At 47.2% G+C, this 19,663-nt stretch overlaps 1 protein-coding gene across 2 annotated transcripts in view; it reads left to right on the forward strand.

The window, feature by feature from the left end:
• The window catches only part of LOC119170039 (uncharacterized), a 310,797-nt gene that overhangs the window by 73,467 nt on the left and 217,667 nt on the right, over positions 1-19,663 (forward strand). Inside the window, exon 2 of one of the 2 annotated variants that reach the window (XM_075890670.1) lies at positions 7,332-7,414. The exons of the other annotated variant lie outside the window; for it this stretch is intronic. The gene's annotated coding sequence lies outside the window, so the exon portion shown is untranslated. The remainder of the gene's footprint in view (positions 1-7,331; positions 7,415-19,663) is intronic. 2 annotated transcript variants of the gene reach the window in all.

Raw genomic sequence — 19,663 nt, forward strand, 5'->3', positions numbered from 1 at the left:
TCAATAATTTATGTCAATAAAAAGGGTAAGCCTTCATTCTCAAAAAATTGATGCGGAAAATTTGCTATATTTCTGCTCTGTCGCGTTCATGAAACAATCCGTTGGCTCGAAACGAATCTTTGTGCACTCTTATGTTCATTTGGTTGCACTTCGAATAACTCCAGGTGGTGCAAGTTCATCAGAAGTCTTCCACTAAACCATGCTTCATAATCACGTTGTCGTTTGGGCACGTGATACATACCCCAGCAGTTGTTATTAAGTATGCGTATCAAGAGGCGTTCGCAGACCGCCATTTATGAACGCTTCTGCCTGCCACAAGCGGCACCACATGAATGTATCTTCGGAGCGGGAAGCCGAGGTTAAAAGTAAAGCTTCAACTTAAAATAAACATATTTATAGTCAAAAGCTCAACGAAAACAAGTCCTGTCCGGTAGCACATTCTAGCAAAAAGAATAAAAAAAAATTGACCGCGTATCTGCTCGCTTCGTTGCAAATTTCGTCGAAAGACTATAGTTTTCTACCGGCCTCAGTCTTTGGTGCGTGGCGTCACATTTTCAGTGCTGCCTAGAAAACGCTAGGAGCTTTTGAATTACGTATCTATCTACTTTCTTGTAAAGGAACACACCACGTAATTTTTATGTATTGATGTTGCACCTCATATACGCGTAATATTTGCTTTTTTGATCGACAATGTTCACAAATATGAACACAGCCATCAGTTGAAGATGGCTGGGCGTTCAGTAATTGCTTAAACTTTGGCCGTGTGGCTCAATCGTGCCATTCGTGTGACAGACGGATGAAAAATTCTGCGTTCATTCCCCATAGTAGAGTACCTAGTGCTCTCAATCCTTAACCATTGTTGTCTAAATTTAAGTATTCGAAGAGAGACTCAATCGTCTTGAAGAAAGAGGCAACCCTGAACTAAACAAAATTATCGACGTTTTGGAGGCCGCAAATAGTATGTGCAAGAGGAGTCTTCGGTGAGATGAATCGCATAAGTCAGATACCGTAACTCTATATTCCATGACGTCATACCTGTAACCAAGTTAGTTTCCCTGCCGCCCTGTTCGAATTAAAGGCGCCAAATATTGAACCTACGCACGGACAACTAAAGCACCGCAACATCAGTAATACACAGGTGTGGCGCTGGTAAATGATTGATAAGATTGCTTGATTACTCGCGCGCGTAAGAGTGTCGCAACGGCGAAGTATAACGTCGGGGCCTGCGTGGTATACCGCGTGTGTAACGCGCACATTGTGCTGCAGTGTAATGAAGGCGCCGTTCAGAACGACGTCATACGTGCGTAATAGAAAGAGCATAGATACGCCACGTATGGCAGTCGGTGTTTTCGAAAGTACGCTCGACCGAGATAGATGAGGCGTTATGCAACGGAGAGCTATACTATGTACCAAGAAAAAGCCGAAATGAATGATTGCGCAGGTCATCAAGATCGTCAAGGCTCGCTGGCTCTTTTCGATAAGAACTGTGTATAGTCGAATGAGCGTGTTGAGTGAAGTCGGCCCGATCGTGTGTGTAGAGGACTTTCATAGTGCACGTTTGTTTTGTTTTTGAGCCTACGTGGCAGCGGCCCACGATCCTCCCCTATAAAACGGGGGAGGAATCCTTCAGGACCAGATATTTTCATCCATCCATCCATTCATTTTCACTTTCTTTCTGCTACACATGTATTTCGCTTAGACGTAAACCGTGTGTGCAGCGTTCTCCGTATGATGCATGAGTGGGTTGCTAAGATTGAAGATACTCCGGCTAATGTGGAAACGCATGATAGATATTCTTGACTGTGTTCAGCCTCGCAGCAACCACGGCGTTCTTATCTCTGTGGGATTCTACCAAAATAACATTTGGTACAAAGTATTCAGGAAGTGCACCAAAAGTGGTCGAGCTAAAATAGTCCGTATTCTGATAAGCGTGACAGTAGAGTTCTCATGCAGTACTTTATCAACTATATAATTCTTCGATGAGTGAAACTTACTTTTAGCTTACGCTGACGACCACTGAGAAAGAGAGAGAGAAATACAGCTATAATGCAGCAGATCGCGGTTTGTGGCTTGAAGTAGCTGCCTCTCGAAGAGAGCACATGATGTTGATCGTATTCTTATAATCTTGTATATATTTGTATGTCATCTTTTACAATAGAATATGAAGAGTTTAAATGATCAGCATTGATCAAACTACAGATTCTGGGGATGTACCGGCAATGAGGGCACTTGTTGCAGCTTGCTTGTGCAAACGCTGTTTTAAAATCGGGCATCGCTTGTTAGACAAGCGTTATTCGCTCTGTGTCTTATACAGTTGAGTGGATCGGGAAAATAGCGGAGGGGACTTGCATAGCTACTCTATTTCAATAATAATAATAATAATAATAATAATAATAATAATAATAATAATAATAATAATAATAATAATAATAATAATAATAGTGATAATAATAGCAATAATAATAATAAATAAAAGCTCGTAAGTACTCTAAATCGTTAATCACTTTTTCTGAACACATTCGCTGTCAGAAACGCATCAAATTCGCGTGGCATAACTCCAAGGTACCCAGAATAACATTTCAAGCAAAAAAAAAAAACAAACTGTTCACAGTGGTTCTCGCACACGTCACGTCGACCAGTCGTCGATCATAGTGGTGTATCCAACAAAGCGATCCTCTGCAGCAATACGCCTTTCCTTTATATCTCTCTCGTTACTATGGAGTGAGCCAATGGAGCCGTCAGTTGAGGGCTCCGACGCTACGAGAAACATCCCACGTTCTCCATGAACTAAACGTTTCTTGCTCTCTTCCTGAAAGAAATTGTAACAGTGGCTTTCAGATCATCGGTGAACGAGATCTGTTTCATGGTGCCCGATCTGCTGAGATCGATTCACTTTCAAAAAGATACGAACAAACAATTAAGCCCCTGGAAGCATAGGGGATATTTTGCACTTCTACTTGGTGACTGCACTGCATCAAATCGATATCCCGGCTGCGGCGGCTGCATTTCCGATGGAGGCGGAAATGTAGGCCCGTGTGCTCAGATTTGGGTGCACGTTAAAGAGCCCCAGGTGGTCGAAATTTCCGGAGCCCTCCACTACGACGTCTCTCATAATCATATGGTGGTTTTGGGACGTTAAACCCCACACATCTATCAATCAATGCATCAAATCGATTCCCACAATGCATGGGATCTGCCAGATTTTAGATACGAAGGATCTAGATACAGTGTCTCCTGCTGGGGGTGGTGTCCCTTGTACTGCGGCGTCTACCCACCACTGCGCATGTGCGTCTACTCCTCCTCTGTACTCTCCTACGTGCCCCCCACCCCCTTCTCTATCCTCTCCTACAGGCAGCATCTGCTTGCGAGCTTGTTGATGAAAAAAAAAAGTCAGTTTCGTTACAAGGCCGAACCAATGAATGCGTATAGCAACGCATCTGGCTGTTAAAGGAAGTAAAGCTAGGTGATCCAGGAACCATACGAAATTTAGTGAACATGGTTGATTGTGCTTGAACTGACAGTAATGCAGTAATCCTAGTATTGAAATAAGTGTTGTGAATGGTTGACTGCGTGACGTCCGACAAGAGGCGAAGTCCAAATTCGGTATTGAGAAACGTGACAAATCACTGGTTTTCACGTCGAAGTACATTAACGTGAAGTCTCCAGTGACTATCACTGGTACATTCTTTAGGCACACTGCACGGAAGTTGTGCAGCAAAATGTTCATAACGTCAGTCCGCAAGCTTCCCGGTGAGATGTACTTTGTGGCAACGACCAAGTCGTACGATGTTTTAAAGGCGAAAGCGCCACCAAAACTCATCTGGGGTAGTGACTGGAGTTTGCCTGTCTAAAGTGATACCGAATTCACAGGCACAACAGGACCAGCAACTTCCGGAATAGTTATGGACTTGATGCGAAACAACTTTTCCTGTTGCTTCAGAGTGAAAGTGGAACCAGTGACATATTTTAGAGCGCCCCTTTCAGCCAACTGTGTGGGCTTCAGGGAACGCACCCCTTCATTGATTCGTCCATCGGACACGTCAACGTTTTGGGAAAGCATGTATGACTTGTCCAAAGTACATGCTTTGGTTTGTTTTAGATTCATCGGCAGTGCGCAGTGGCAGATGGTGTATTACGTAGCTTGCCGTTAGTGTGATGGGCGTTATGCCCGGCGTGGCCTGGTTGGTTGATGCAGCGTGCTCAGGAGCGAGTGGTCACTAGTTACAGTACCCGGTGGGCGCCTTGGAATTTTAGGGGCGAAGCTCCTCTTCGTCTAACCTTGTCACTGGTCACGTGTAACCGAGAGAAGAGACGAGGAAGAAGGCAGGAGAAATGGATTGCCATTTCTCGTCACATATACATGATGGGGTTACTTTGCCGCTACTCTCCGAAGTGCCGCTACTCTCCAATTAGCTCCTGCTCGCGCTTTGCCTCAGTGCGCGGAGAACGAGTGCCTCTCTGTCTCCTGGATAGTCGCCATGCGTGGCGGATCGTTGGTGGGGCACGGGCCAGTGTGGCGGGGCGGGCGCGTTGAAGACGCTTGTGTTGAGCTTTCTTGGCTGGCGCCTCGTCGGTGTTACCCGCGCGCCGTCTGGATTCTCGAACGCGATAGGACGCATGAACGCACAGACGCTCCCACTCACCATTCACTTCGTGGATACGCTGTGATTTTTTTCTTTTGATTTCTTATATATATATATATATATATATATATATATATATATATATATATATATATATATATATATATATATATATATATATATATATATATGCAGTGCAGTGGATATTTACCTCCAAGATAGTGCCGCTGGAAGGTTCCTCCTGTGCGTTCTTCAACAGTAAAAATTCGCAGCGTTCGCGTTAACTAAAAGCGGGCTGCGGGTCTTTGTCTGGAATCGGAGTCGCCCGTTTCCCATTTCCCATTAGCAGCGATTGGCATGTTCCAATAGGAAATATCGGGCCATCACTGCGTGCTTTGCGCCTCCCCAGTTTTCTCTTACGTGCAACGCCACGAGGAGCGCCAGCGTCAACGCCGCCATCAGTGTAAGCGTTAGCGCCCACGACGCATCCACACATGGTTCCCTGTAGCGGAGATGGCGAAATTTTTTTTTACTGTAGAGTAGTAAATACTATACAAATGGAAAGAAATTAGAGTGGGAGGAAAATCCACTAGCTGCAGTTACATAAGTTTATTGGAAGGTTGAATGTTCGGTTCCCACCGGCGCAAAGCTGACTTTTCGTCAGCTATAATTTTTCCGACTTGTCTATAGTCAGAACCCAATTAATGTCCCCTATGCCATTATTGTCCCCTTGGATTCATTGTCTGTTTGTTTTATTGCGTTCAGTCTAACAAAGAAACGGGTCCTTCGTGCATTTCGCCTATCTATTCGCCTACCACTACACGCTGGACGTGCTTCCGTAATGCCATCCAATACGTGCGCCTCAACTGCGCGACTGTCCCGACGAGCTCGACCGCGACCGGAAAAAACTCGCAAGAAAGAAGACGACGAAGACCCGTCGCTGCAAATCTCGGCTGGCACGCGAGGTCATGGTGGCCGCTGTCTGAATGACCGTGTACATATACGTCGGCGTGTGCGTGCTCTTCCGCCGCCGCAACGGTGGCATCAAATCACTCGGTGAGCGTGGAGCGGCACACTACGCCACGTTCTGTACGTGGAAGTGGCGTCGTCCGCGAAGAGGACGAAGAGGGAAAGAAAGAAGCGAGCAGCTGCAACCCGGCGGAAATTGCGATTCGCGACAGCCACCACGTACACCATCGCGTCTCTCCCGTGCTCCTCCTGGAACCACGAAAAGGAGTGTCCCGGCGCTGCGCCGTTTGTCTCTGTCGTCTCGCTCACGCAATAATAATAAAAAAAGACAAACATGAGCGAGGCCGTAAAATGAAGGGTGGATGGAGAAGTGGAGGGGCTAGAGACAGCGCAGAGCTTGTAAAGCCACATCGTGGCGAAAAACTTGCCGCTTTTTCAAGTGCGGCGATTTGGACAGGTTGCTAAGGGTGCATGACTTCGAGCCAGTAGCACAAAAAAAATCTACAAAAATACGGAAACAAGAAAGGAAGTGTGCTGTCTACGTCTCATCGTTTTGCTTCCCTTTTCAAGGGCTGCTCATTCGAAGTTACGTGCCTATTAAGACTAGCTAATTAACAAAAGCAGTAGAATGCGGAATGATAACTAGAAAAGAAAGAAAGGAAGAAGGAAATAGAAAAAAAGAAAGGAAGAAAAATTTGTCCTTATAGGCAGAGAATCGACATGGTGGCGTTAACCCACAGTTTTATTTGTTTATTTTACAAAAATACCACGTGCCTGTGAAGGGCCCTTGCAGGAGGGCCATTGTGGAAGATGTGCAAACTGAAAAACGCTGAAAACAATGCAGGTAGGCAAAAATAATACGTGACTCATAAAGCTAACCCAAATGATGATGGGTCATGCATGGTACAGAAGATAAACACAGGGATACGCATATTTAGGGATTGCACAGAGTTTGTGTTTTAAAATAACGGAATTGCACAGATTTATTCGAGCAAATTAAGTCACCTTCGAACAACTCAGAAATGACTCTTTGAAAAAAAAGTTTGTTTTTGTTGTAATAGAAGATTCGACATGGCGTTGTCTTGTTAGTCGTGGCTTAAGGGGTATGAGATAGTTCATGATCGATAGGCACATATTTTGGGTCGCAACTGAAGTTATCGTACACTTCCGTAATGCTTCAGTTAGAGCCAACAGACAAGAAAGCCAAGAAAATTATAAGGAATGTTATTTCAGGTTAATGATGCGAATGCGCAGTGGATCGAAGGACAACCTGCCTCTGGCAGGAACGGAACCTGGGACCTTCGAATAACGCGTGCTATGCTGGTACAGCACAGGCCACGTTAATTGAAGGTCTCAGGTTTGGTTTCTGCCGGAGGTTAGATATCACCCGCGTTTCTTCACGTTTACGTCTCATTTACTACACACATTCCCTTTACTTTTGTTGGCTTACTTGTCTATTAATTTTAATTAATGTTGGGTCTAGGCGAGAAAAACTAGCCTCTAAGGTTCCCAGTCTTTCGCACAACCGTGCCGCGTTACGTAACTCAGGTATTGAAGACCAAAAAAAACGCGCCTTCGAAACAACGCTGAACCATGGGGCAGGGATTTTTCAACCTGTTCAACTCATGCCCCGTAACACTAGGAACTAACAAGAAGCAGAAGCTGTAGAACAGCTAGAGACGTTCCCTGGAGAGGGGAAGTGTTTAATTTAAAAGCGGGAAGAGTGGTGAACACGTGCAGCTTGTGATTCACGTTTTCTCTCTCTGTTCTCTGTCGCAGCGTTACGGTCGGGCGGGACGGTTCGAGGAAAAACGTCTCTCGCCGGGCGGCCAGCAGCCGGCATCCGAGAGCGGCTTCCCGCGGTAAGTGACGACTTCTCGACGCGTCGAGTGCGTCGTCCCGGAACGACGGAACGCGCCCGCCGAGTTGCACCTGGCGCACGACGTCGCGTTCGCCATTTTGCATTCCCATTCAAAACGGTACCACCGTACTGCATCGGCATCACTTTAACCGCCGTGTTGGAAAGTCGGTGTGCTTAAAAAAAAAGTGGTGGAAGATTTACCTCCGCATTCTAGAACGCCCCTTCACTCAACGCTCCACCTTCACTTGAGAAAGTTGATGGTAGCGCCATCTCTAGGCAGGGCAAGTCACTGCATATCAGTGATGGTTTGCTGCTATTCTTGAGTAGCGCAGCGTCATATTAAGCCGCGAGCAGCGGCGCAGTGCGCAACTCTGTCGAGTGAAGGGTGAAAGTCTAGTCGAGTAGCGTTTGTGAGTACGGGGGTGAGAAGGCTTCGTACTCTACTATGGGAGAGCATAAATCCATCCCGTGGGTCTCACACTTGATGAGGCCGTGTTGACAAACGCAAGATTGCGGTGTGAACAAGTTCACGAGGACGTATCTTGAAGCACGCACAGTCGAAGCGGATCACTTAGGATGGTACTTCCGGTCACTCAACCATAGTTCGAGTAGCATAGTCCGCCTAACACGAAGGGGAGGCGATGGCACAGCAATGTTAGAGGTTTTAGTGACGAAATGCCTTCGGTGAGCCTTGTCCGTCCACGGTGTCCGTCACGAGTGATTCGTAGATTTGAGACTAAGAAAAAAAGACTTACCAATAGACTAATATCAATCAAAATTTTAACAATACAATATACAACACCTTGACGAAAGAACCCTTTGTACTCTTCGACTTCAACGTAGACCTTATAGACATCATAAGATGTAGGTACCACCGACCGGCTTACCGGTCGATGGTACCTACATCTTGCGACGCTTCGTGCAACCACAATCACAGTTATGTTTGTTCTCGCCAAGTCCCCTTCAGTGAAAAAGAAAGTTTAAAAAGTCGCCCCGCCGCGGTGGTCTAGTGGCTAAGGTACTCGGCTGCTGACCCGCAGGTCGCGGGTTCGATTCCCGGCTGCGGCGGCTGCATTTCCGATGGAGGCGGAAATGTTGTAGGCCCGTGTACTCAGATTTGGGTGCACGTTAAAGAACCCCAGGTGGTCAAAATTTCCGGAGCCCTCCACTACGGCGTCTCTCATAATCAAATGGTGGTTTTGGGACGTTAAACCCCACATATCAATCAATCAGATCATTTTTCGTCATTTATGAAGTGACTGAGCCAGAAATGTTCTGGCTGCGTCGTTATGACATGGAAGCAGGTTAACGGCAACGTCAGTATCCTGCCTCGACGTCAAGAAAGTGCCACCATCTTTAAGACCGGCGTCTTCTGTTACGTCAAGCAATGGACGGTAAAAGCAATACTGCCAATCCGTGTTTATAGTCGTGCTCAATACGTAAAAGAATTCAGAGGGACAAATAAACGTTTATTCACCGAAACAGTGTCCCCAGCTGTGCCGCGTTTATGCTTTCTTTTCAAGGTAAAATATAAATTTTGTGTGTAAAGTTACCTGTAAATAAATGGTGGTCTGAGACTTTCTCTCGCCCTTTATCTATCGTAGAAAATGCTGAAGCTCGTGATAGCAGGCGATATACTTAGAACAAGTGTGTGATCCACGGACGGCTTTAAACCCTGCCTTAGTAGAGTACGTCTATAGTACTCTAAATCGTTACCCACTTTTTCTAAACACAAATAAATTACTTAGTAATTGTTATATTGCCTTCACTAAAGTAATTTAAGCTTTGTTTGAACTAGGAAATGCAACCGTATAAACTTTGCAAGATATATTTGAATAGTTGATATATTTTTATTATTAACGCGCCGCCTAATCACGATTAACATGCATCTCAGATGCCCAAGCACAGGAGGCTCGCCTGCGGAGATGGCAGCGGCTGGCCGAAGTTTACGAGTAGTTCGTAGATTGATATTCCCTCTTCCGTCAAGAATATTAAAACTGTTAGATAAAAAGCGAATGTCACGTTTAAAACTACACAAAAAGCCTTTGTAACTATAAATCGATACACAATTATACATAGCACATTAACGAAATTTGACAACGCGCTCATAGCAATTTTTGAGGTTTTGTATTATGGTATCCGCCTGACACAGCATTGAATAAGTTCGTGCTGTACATATAGCACTACCGTGATTAGGGATACGCGAACACGTGATCTGTGAGGCCCACGGGATGGCTCTATTCTCGCCCACAGTAGAATACCTAGTACTCTATATAGTTACCCACTTTTCCTAAACACACCATAGAGAAACCTACATACATAAAGAGCGGACACTGCCGTTGAGCCCAGCGGCCGAGCTACTGCGCTTTCAGCGCCCCGAGTGGTTGGTCAAACCCGATAATGTCTTCACCATGAATAAAATAACATTTTTTTTTCTTTCCGACGCTGAAATGTGACCCTGTACCCCCATGCTCCGAAAAGCGAGTGTCTCAGGCTACACACGCATGCTTAGTGAGAGGGAATACATGTACAGTACATCCAAACCACATGAATGTGTCTTTTTGTGCAAAACAAATGCAGAAATACAACACTTCCTAGTCATACTTTACTGTTTTCTGTTCTAAGGCATTCAATGTCCTCAGCGGGACATGATGAAGAGCAGATATGAAAACTGGCACAAATAAATGAAATTTCTTTGCAAAAATTGATGCTAAACTTGGGCATTGAATGTCCTCCTAATGAGACTATTGAATTTCTTAACAAAAGAGTAAAAGCGAGCAGTACACCATCCAGCGGTTAGTCAGATCATTTCTTGCTGGGCCGCGAAAAGGCTCCAGTGGCCACTCTTTATATAGCACATTTCTGTATGGTTGAACTACGCTGTTTTTGGTTGATATGGATCACGTCGTAATTTTCGTGAACAGAACTGTTGCAAACTTTCCAATCTCCTTCTTTTTCCGTCATTTGCCGGTCCTATTTTTTAAACCTGTTTTTCACTATAATTTCATCCCTCCTTCTCCAACACCCCCCTACAAGGCACTGCGCCGAGTCACCAACAGGCAGACAGAAATAAGTTCCTTTATTCTCTCTCTCTCTCTCTCTCTCTCTCACTCACTCACTCACTCTCTCTTTCTCTTTCTCTCTCTTTCTCTTTCTCTCTCTTTCTCTTTCTCTCTCTTTATCTTTCTCTCTTTCTCTCTCTCTTTTTTTCTTTCTCTCTTTCTCTCTTTCTCTCTCTCTTTCTCTCTCTCCCTCCCTCTCTCTCTCTCTCTCTATATATATATATATATATACATATATACATATATATATGTATATATATATATATATATATATATATGTATATATATATATATATATATATATATATATATACAATATACATATATATATATATAATAGTCGTGTGTGTTTGTTTGTTTATTACTATCCTTCATGTTTGGATACTGTTTGTTAATATTTGTTTCTTATCACGATAGAATGTTTTGTTCTGGACAAATGTTTCAAGTGGGACAGCTTATTGCTCTCCGACACATTGTAGAGTACACGTACTCTAAATCAGTAAACATTATATATATATATATATATATATATATATATATATATATATATATATATATATATATATTGTCACGTAAGAGTGAGGGTTGCCCGAAGACAGGAGACCGGGAGGTTAGTAGAAATAGGAGATCCGTTTATTTGGCGGACTTGCGCCCACTAAAGGAAAACAGACACACCGGCTTAGCGGGAGGCGAACTGCGCGTTCGACGGCCGTCGGGTAACATAAATATCCCACAGGAACGCAAGGCGCGTTCGACGGCCGTCGGGTAACGGAAGTGTCCCACTGGAACGCAAGGTGCGTTCGACGGCCGTCGGGTAACAGAAATGTCCCACTGGAACGCAAGGCGCGTTCACCATCCGAGATACAGTCACCGTAGCGTCTGGCGCTATGTCGTTATCAACGAATGGTCGACGTGCGGGCCATCATCTTCGCAGATGAGACGCGGTGCATCCTGGACCACGATAAGGCCGCGTGCCGGCGGTATCGGCATGCGCAATACTATCCGCAATGCGCCTCGCGGCATTGCTCCCCTCCTCAACGTAAGCATCGACCCGATGCTTTGTTTAAAATAAAACCAAAACAAAAGGACAGCCTGTGCGAAAGTAAATGGCAAACAAGCACTAATCACGCACACATAAACAAAACAAGAGATGCAAACAGGGAGCCTCCTTTAGCGCGCATGATAGGGCTTCAAACGGGCGACGTGTACCACTTCTTGTCGTGCGCGGCGTCGTTGGGAGGAACTAGCCCCATCAGGGACCACTTCATAGTCCACTTCACCCACTTGACGGATGACTTTGTATGGGCCAAAATAACGGCGCATGAGTTTTTCGCTGAGTCCTCGGCGGCGAACGGGCGTCCAAACCCAGACTTTGTCGCCTGGCTTGTATGTTAAATCGCGTCTCCGCAGGTTGTAGCGTCTTGCGTCGTTTCGCTGTTGGTCTTTTATGCGCATACGAGCAAGCTGCCGGGCTTCTTCTGCGCGCTGAAGGTAGGCGGCTACGTCTAGGTTGTTTTCATCGGTGACATTAGGCAGCATGGCGTCCAGGGTAGTAACGGCATTCCTCCCATGGACGAGATTAAATGGTGTCATTTTAGTGGTCTCCTGCACCGCGGTGTTGTAGGCGAAGACCACGTAAGGCAGAATTAAGTCCCAGGTCTTGTGTTCTGTGTCCACGTACATAGCGAGCATATCGGCAATGGTCTTGTTCAAGCGTTCCGTGAGACCATTTGTCTGCGGATGGTACGCAGTTGTTCTTCGGTGATCTGTATGACTGTAATGTAAGATTGCCTGAGTAAGATCAGCCGTAAACGCCGTTCCCCTGTCTGTTATTAGTACCTCAGGTGCGCCATGACGGAGGAGAATTGATTCGACAAAAAATTTGGCAACTTCTACGGCTGTGCCGTTCGGGAGGGCCTTAGCTTCAGCGTATCGGGTAAGGTAATCAGTGGCCACTATAATCCACTTGTTACCGGATGTTGACGTGGGGAAAGGTCCAAGCAGGTCCATACCAATCTGTTGGAATGGTCTCGACGGGGGTTCAATTGGCTTGAGAAATCCAGCTGGTTTTGTTGGAGGTCTCTTCCGGCGCTGACATTCGCGGCAACTCTTGACATACCGCGCAACATCTGAGGAAAGGCGGGGCCAGTAGTATCGTTCTTGAATTCTGTGGAGTGTACGTGTAAAACCGAGGTGGCCTGCAGTGGGTTCGTCATGTAACGCTTGTAAAATTTCTTCTCTGAGGCTGCTTGGGACGACAAGAAGGTAAGCTGCCTTATTCGGTGCGAAGTTCTTTTTAACTACCACTCCGTTTTGCACACAGAAGGAGGATATCCCACGCTTGAACAATGCAGGCGGTATGGAGGCCTTTCCTTCGATGTAGTTGATCAACTGTTGTAGGATCGGGTCTGAGCGCTGCTGTAATGCAAAGGTGCTGCTGCTGATAGGCCCAAGAAAGGCATCGTCGTCTTCATGGCTTGGTGGTGCGCCGACAGGGGCTCTTGAGAGGCAGTCTGCGTCGGAGTGCTTACGACCAGATGTGTAGACTACCTTCACGTCAAACTCCTGAAGCCGTAGGCTCCATCGAGCGAGGCGGCCAGAAGGGTCTTTCAAACTGGCCAACCAGCACAACGCATGATGGTCCGTTACGACCTTGAAGGGTCTGCCATATAAGTATGGGCGGAATTTCGAGGTGGCCCATACTATCGCAAGACACTCCTTCTCAGACGTGGAATAGTTTACTTCCGCTTTCGACAGTGAGCGGCTTGCATACGCGATGACACGCTCGCAGCCCTTGTGCTTCTGAACGAGAACGGCACCTAAGCCGATGCTGCTGGCGTCTGTATGTATCTCAGTTTCGGCATTTTCATCAAAGTGACCCGGCACAGGCGGCGACTGTAAACGTTGTTGAAGTTCTGTGAATGCCTCACGTTGCTCAGCTTTCCATTCGAAAGGGGCGTCCGACTTGGTGAGCTGCGTCAAAGGGGCAGCAATGTGTGAGAAGTTCTTGACGAAGCGTCGGTAATAGGCGCACAGTCCTAAGAATCGGCGCACTGCTCTCTTATCTTGTGGTTGAGGAAACTGTGCGATAGCGGCTGTCTTCTCGGGATCTGGTCTTACGCCATCTTTGCTTATAACATGGCCAAGGAACTGTAGTTCTTCATAGGCAAAATGGCACTTTTCTTGCTTCAGTGTCAGCCCTGATGACTTAATTGCGTCCAGTACCGTCCGGAGCCTTTTCAGGTGGTCGCTAAAGTTGGAGGCGAAGACGACCACATCGTCCAGGTATACGAGACATATTTGCCACTTGAGACCTGCCAGTACTGTGTCCATTAGACGCTGGAAGGTTGCTGGAGCGGAACAAAGTCCAAATGGCATCACTTTGAACTCATACAATCCATCCGGCGTGATGAAGGCGGTTTTTCTCGGTCTCTTTCATCAACCTGAATTTGCCAATACCCTGTCTTCAGATCAATGGACGAGAAGTACCTTGCATCACTGAGACGATCTAGGGTATCGTCGATCCTTGGTAAAGGGTACACGTCCTTTTTGGTTACACTATTCAACCGTCAGTAATCGACGCAAAACCGAAGACTTCCGTCTTTCTTTTTGACAAGGACGACTGGTGCCGCCCATGGGCTTTTCGATGGCTGAATTACATCGTCGTGTAACATTTCCTCAACTTGCTCTCGGATGGCCTGACGTTCACGTGCCGACACACGATAAGGGCTTTGATGGAGAGGGCGGATGTCTTCTTGTGTTATGATTCGATGCTTTGCCAGAGAAGTGTGTCGGACCTGTGAGGTTGTGGCGAAACAGTCGTCATAACGTCGAAGGAGGTTCTGGAGCAGTTGCTGCTTGCATTGAGGCAAGGAAGGGTTAATGTCGAATGACAGCTGCGAGTTGTGGGTCTGTGGGGTGATGGTCGCTGGATTCGAGAGGACGAGGGTATCACTGACTTCCGCGATTTCATCGAGAAAGGCAATGGTCGTGCCTTTGGCCAGGTGACGGTGTTCTTGGCTGAAATTTGTTAGCAGCACTGGGCCCTGTCCATTCCGGAAGTCCGCAATGCCTCTTGCGATTGCGATATCACGGCCAAGCAAAAGTTGTATGTTACCTTCGACGACGCCATGAGCATTTTCGGCAGTACCAGTGGTTACGGGGATTAGGGTCGTTGATCGGGGTGGTACGCTCACGTCATTCTCGAGCACACGGAGGGCTGCGCGATTATGTGGTGCCGAGTATGAATTTATGGCTTCATCCGAGGAAAGTTTGATGGATCTGGACGCCAGGTCAATAACCGCGCGATGTTGAGTCAAGAAGTCCATGCCGAGAATGACGTCACGGGAGCATTGTGGGAGCACCAAGAAAGTGACAAGGTATGTGTGACCATCGAATGTCACCCTTGCAGTACATCGCCCCGATGGGGTGAGGAGGTGGCCTCCCGCTGTGCGGATCTGCGGGCCGTCCCAAGCCGTCTTAACCTTCTTCAGTTGTGCTGTCAATGGCCCGCTGATGACCGAGTAGTCAGCTCCTGTGTCAATCAAGGCAGTTACCGGGTGGCCGTCGATAGATACTTCAAAATCGGTGGCACGTGGGCTGGAGTTGCGCGTTGGTTTTGGGTTCGGGTCACGGCTTCGTCTTGTTGCTTCGTTTTGCTTCGTCTCGCGGCTTGGGTTGTTGTGCGTTATTGTCGTCGTAGATGATGTGCTGTCGTCATATATGGTCGTCGGTGGAGGGTCTTCAGCTTTTACTCTTGAAGCAACCTCACCTCCAAAGGTTGCTGGTTTTAGTTTCCCCTACGGGGCTTGGGGACCTTCTTCGTTCGTTGTTGCTGCGGTTCGGTGACGTGAAGCGTGGGGATGGCGGTGATGGAGAACGGCTGGGCAGGTACTCTGTATGGCGCAAGTAGTCTTCGATTGCCGGAGGTCGTTGTCCAGGGCGTGGCCGTGGTGCCTGAGATGAGAAGCCATGCAGTCCCATCCGCCTGTAAGGGCAGTGTCGAAGAATGTGGCCGGCCTCACCGCCGTGAAAGCATAGGGGACGGTCGTCGGTAGTTCTCCAGGTGTCGCATTTTCTTTGGCTCGGGCGTCTCTCGTATGTAGGGTGGGCAGGTAAGGGCGGACGGCTACTTTGGGCTGCAGCGTACCGTCGAGGACTGGGCTCGTTTCGTCGGGGTGGCCTAGTGTTCACTGCAGCGGCGTAAGTCATTGCTTCGGCCTCTGTTCGAGTCGTCGCTGATGAAGAGCCAAGCGCCTGCTGGACTTCATCACGCACTATGTCCAAGAGAGATGCTCCTTGGGGGGGCTGGGGGGTAGGCGGTAGCAATCGGCGTAGTTCTTCCTTAACCACTTCACGAATAGCTTCCCGCAGATCGTTGGTGGTTAGCCCACCTCGAATCGGTTCCGAGTAGAGCGAGCTGAGCTGGAACGGGCGGTTGTATTGCCGAGTCCGGGCGTCCAGGGTCCTTTCTATGGTGTGCGCTTCGTCAGTAAATTCGGCGACTGTTTTAGGAGGGTTCCTTATGAGACCGGCGAAAAGCGACTCCTTCACCCCTCGCATTAGGTATCCGACCTTTTTGTCTTCGGTCATGTCTTGGTCCGCTCGCCTAAAAAGACGTTTCATTTCTTCGACGTACACTTTTAGGGTCTCATTGGGCTGTTGGGTCCTCGATTCTAGCAGCAGCTGGGCCCTTTCTTTTCGCATGATGCTGGTGAAGGTCCTGAGCAACTCATTCTTCAGAAATTCCCAGGTGGTCAGTGTGGTCTCATGGTTTTCATACCACGTTTTGGCGGGGCCGTCCAGGGAAAAGTAAACGTATCGCAGCTTCATTTCTTCATCCCACCTGTTTATGGTAGCCACGCGCTCGAATTGGTCGAGCCATTCTTCTGGGTCTTCAGCGGCATAACCATGGAAAGTTGGGGGCACCCGAGGCTGCTGCAGCATGACAGGGGTAGGTGATTGTGGGGTGCTCATGGTGGCTGTGGAAGCGTCCTTTCGTGGTCGCGTGGGGTTCGGTAGCGGTCCCAGCTCAGGTGGCAGGTTTCGGAGGCGGCGACTGCTTCGAGTATCTGTGTCTTCAGCGTCCTCGTTCTCTGCAGTGGCTGTTTTAAGGTCGTTTTCGTGCATACCCCGCACCTCCACCAGATGTCACGTAAGAGTGAGGGTTGCCCGAAGACAGGAGACCGGGAGGTTAGTAGAAATAGGAGATCCGTTTATTTGGCGGACTTGCGCCCACTAAAGGAAAACAGACACACCGGCTTAGCGGGAGGCGAACTGCGCGTTCGACGGCCGTCGGGTAACATAAATATCCCACAGGAACGCAAGGCGCGTTCGACGGCCGTCGGGTAACGGAAGTGTCCCACTGGAACGCAAGGTGCGTTCGACGGCCGTCGGGTAACAGAAATGTCCCACTGGAACGCAAGGCGCGTTCACCATCCGAGATACAGTCACCGTAGCGTCTGGCGCTATGTCGTTATCAACGAATGGTCGACGTGCGGGCCATCATCTTCGCAGATGAGACGCGGTGCATCCTGGACCACGATAAGGCCGCGTGCCGGCGGTATCGGCATGCGCAATACTATCCGCAATGCGCCTCGCGGCAATATATATATATATATATTGAGATCTAACAGACAGTAATGCCAAGGAATGTATAGGGGAAGTTATTAGAACCAATGGAATGTAAATCAGAAGAAAGAAATGTGGGTGAAAAAATAACCAGCAGTGAGCAGGAATCGAACCTACGACCTTCGAATAACGCGTTCGATGCTCTAACCACTGAGCTATCACAGCGGCCTTCCCTCCTGACAGGAGGGAAGGTCGCTTTATGAAGTTTTATTGTACGGCATCATAGCTCGGATTTTGCGCCCGATTGCGCCAGCTGCCGTTTAGAGAAGGCCGCGCGTCTCTCGCCACGTACCGCGTATTAACCCCGCGACATGGCTTAGCGCGGAGTTCAAAGCCCGAGCGGCGACGGCGCGCTTCAAAGAAGCCTTCCGGGCAGGTTCGCCGTGCAGTTCTCTCCCCATCCCTGGTCGCCGCGCAAATGTGGTGAAGTGGGAGCTCTGGAGTGGCCCCCACGTCCGGAAGGGAGGTGGCAGAACACGCGTATTTTTAGCGCCATGCGGCGGTCCCGCGCGCGCGGTATGGAAGATGGGCGCCTTCAGCGTATACCTTCAGTCCTGAACGTGTTCTCCACCGTCTGTGCTACGTGCGCGCCGAGCCATAGAGCAGTGAACACAGTTTATAGGCGCGCACACGCACACGCACACGCCACACGCAAAAGCAAAGACAGCTCGCGAGGTTTACTATAGATTTACATCGTCTATTCTGCACAGAAACAGATAGGGGCTGTAGCGAGACGTTAAACTTCCTAGCTTGTTATCCGGTAATCACGCGCGATATATTGATTCACAGCGCGATGCAAAATATATTGCTCCTCAAAAACGTCGTTTCTTTTTCAAAAGGCCATTTCAAGATAGAAATAAATACTTATAGGTTTGACCTTTACATATCTATCTATCTATCTATCTATCTATCTATCTATCTATCTATCTATCTATCTATCTATCTATCTATCTATCTATCTATCTATTTATCTATCTATCTATTTATCTATCTATCTATCTATCTATCTATTTATCTATCTATCTATTTATCTATTTATCTATTTATTTATTTATTTATTTATTTATCTATTTATCTATCTATTTATCTATCTATCTATCTATTTATCTATTTATCTATCTATTTATCTATCTATTTATCTATTTATCTATTTATTTATTTATTTATCTATTTATTTATTTATTTATTTATTTATCTATCTATTTGTCTGTATGTCTGTCTGTCTGTCTGCCTGTCTCATCAACACACTCGCGGGCTCCGCCTTCGTAGTTCACACATGTGCTTCTGTTTTGCACCATCTTTTGATTACATTTTTTTGCACTGTTGGCGGGCACCACCCCGACCCTCTCAAAATAAACACATCCAGGGTCGCTTCCTTCGATTCTCTGCTGAACTCGCCCGATTCGTGAGTGTTCAAGGATGTATTAGTCGGAAAGCTGTCCCGCACGTGTGCCACGCTGCGTGTCTATATTACGCACGTGGGTGGACCGACATGCGAGTCCCTCGGGCTGAGCTCGTGACTCAAACGTCTTCATAGAAATACCTTGCTTATATACCGTTTATACCGGGTTATATAACGCACCTGGTATGTCCTATACGCGCTCGGTTTATACGGACGGTTGCACTCAGACGGGTGAGCTGCGCGCACTAACGTTAAATGAAGTAGCGACTATAGAGCTAACTCAGTACAGTAGTCGACATTCGCTCGCGTCGCTTGGCTGCTTCTGGCTCCCACTTGTCTACCGTATTTCCTGTTGCGCTTGGTATCGGCTACAAGGTGATCTACGCAGTGAAAGCAAGTACAAACATAACGCAAGTGCTTTCCACGCAGTCGATCACAATGCCTTCGGGGCTACCCTTGTAAACAAGTTTGTTTGGCCGGTGAACCTTCTCGAATGTATAGCGATCGATCGCTCTCCGGTGCGCTTCAAGGAATATATGTTGCGGAGGCAATTTGTGTATAAATGTACATAAGGTAGTATTGGCAAGATAGCTGCACTGCGACCTCAATTTTGAACAAAATGCACTATCATATTTGATTCTCTTTGGCCATTTGCTTTGTTTTGACGTGAGGTACTGTATATCACGGTGACTATAGCTATAAGGTGTCGAGGCATGTTGGTAAAATCTGAAGTGTTTAGCGCACAAGACAAAGACAGGGTGAGCATGCCCCTCGCGCTCAGGAACGCTGCTTGTCATTGCTATTCTTTGTTCTCATCAAAAATACAAGCTGTAAGCTTCTTTTTGGCAACGTACCATCAACTTCGACGTCGTGTTATTGTGCGACGCTTGGCGCTGCATTCACATTTAAACATACTTCATGAATCCCCGATTTGGATTGGCTTTTGGGTTCAGACAATGATCATGAAACTTCAACCAAAAAAAGGTCACATGTGGAGTCATATCTCTTACATATACATCTGAAGCATACAGGTTAATTCACACTTGTGCTCTCCACTGGTTGTGCTATTCTTCGTTTCATGCATCAGGTGCGAAACTACATATGGAAGCTATGGCGAGACTTAATGCGCTAGATCAGTTTACACCAAGAAATTGTT

This window comes from Rhipicephalus microplus, chromosome 3, assembly GCF_043290135.1.
Source record: "Rhipicephalus microplus isolate Deutch F79 chromosome 3, USDA_Rmic, whole genome shotgun sequence".
Lineage (NCBI taxonomy): Eukaryota > Metazoa > Arthropoda > Arachnida > Ixodida > Ixodidae > Rhipicephalus > Rhipicephalus microplus.